This window comes from Benincasa hispida, unplaced genomic scaffold (assembly GCF_009727055.1).
Source record: "Benincasa hispida cultivar B227 unplaced genomic scaffold, ASM972705v1 Contig62, whole genome shotgun sequence".
Classification (NCBI taxonomy): Eukaryota; Viridiplantae; Streptophyta; class Magnoliopsida; order Cucurbitales; family Cucurbitaceae; genus Benincasa; species Benincasa hispida.
The window spans coordinates 426,215-427,665 of record NW_024064976.1 but is presented as its reverse complement, the minus strand read 5'-3'; the positions used below and the strand labels follow the sequence as shown (position 1 = coordinate 427,665).

General features: G+C 42.5%; 1 non-coding gene across 1 annotated transcript; it reads right to left on the bottom strand.

The window, feature by feature from the left end:
- Positions 1-1,076: 1,076 nt before the first annotated feature.
- On the bottom strand, positions 1,077-1,183 carry LOC120069846. Its single transcript, XR_005479704.1, has one exon. It is a non-coding gene; the product is annotated as a small nucleolar RNA R71 (small nucleolar RNA).
- Positions 1,184-1,451: the final 268 nt, after the last annotated feature.

The following is a 1,451-nucleotide window of genomic DNA, read 5'->3' as shown; positions in this document are numbered from 1 at the left end:
GAGACTTAAGAATAAGCTCTATGGAAACTTTTGCATTCAACACATGCGTCCTAGACTTAGGAGCATCACATTTGCATTGGAAAATGACTTGTTGTGCATGGTTGTAGCATGAACGCATAGTCTGACGCATTCCCAAGTAATGCTAGCTAAGACCTTCTCAACCCGTTCATCCGCATACTCAGTGCATCTATTACACAACTGACTTTTCTCAAATCTGCCGCATTTGTTTATTTTTCATTAACGCAATCAAAAACAAACCAACAATTAATTGAGTTACCGATTACCGCAAAGTTTTCATAAAAATTACCATCGCAATCTGTTTTCCCATGTCCCTAAGTTCGACCCTGGACTTACCAGGAAACTCAGTGGGGTTTACACTTGGATTTTGCTGAGGAAACATGAGTGTTCAACGTAATTTCACCATTGCATATCATCCCTATTTCCACATTATAAAATCAAGCATCAAGTTTTTGGAGCCATTGCCAAGGACTTCGGCAAAATAGTGTGCTAACGGTAATTTTTTGATTTCTTTGCAGACTCTCAATCTCTGGCGAATTACGACCCAAAGATTGAGAGAACATTTAGACGGAGACTGAGAGACCGCCAACAGCAACCACAGTCAGATAAAGAAGAGATGGCGGAGCAGCCTGGAAACGTAACACCAAATGATAACAACGTCATGGCAAATCCAATCCTTCTGGCTAATGATCGTAATAGACCCATTAGGGACTATGCATAGCCAAACCTCTATGATTTCTCTCTAGGAATCATGAGGCCTACCCTCGATGGAAGAAGATCCGAGATGAAAGACGCTGCAGATGATCCAGACTGCAGGACAATTTGGAGGCCGACGTAGCGAAGACCCGTACGTCCACCTCCGAAGCTTTATTGAAATATGCAATACTTTTGTGTTCCCGAACATCTCTGCCGAAGAAGTTCGACTAACTTTGTTTCCATTTTCTCTTTGTGATCAGGCTAGGAAATGGGCATATTCTCTCGAACCGGGAGATATCACTTCATAGGAACAGGTCATAAAGAAGGTCATTGAGAAATACTTCCCACCTACTGAGAACGCTAGACGCAGGAAACTCATAACAAATTTTGAACAAGACATGGACGAGTCGCTCAGCGATGCCTGGGCGAGGTTTAAGAGGTTGGTTCAGGATTGTCTACACAATGGTTTTCTAGACTGCCTTCAAATGAAAATCTTTTATCATGGTTTGAATCCCGCTTCGCAGACCACTGCCAATGCGACAGCCGCTGGTGGTCTGCTTGATAAAACGTATGACGAGGCGAAGAATATCTTGGATTGCATCTCTAAGAACCACGAAGATTGGAGAGAGAGTGACCAGAGATTGAGAATCAAGGACAATGACGCAAGTAATAGTGTTATTGAGCAAAAGTACTGAAGGACATTTTCAGAAGTTATCTGAGCAAAAGTACCTAAGGCA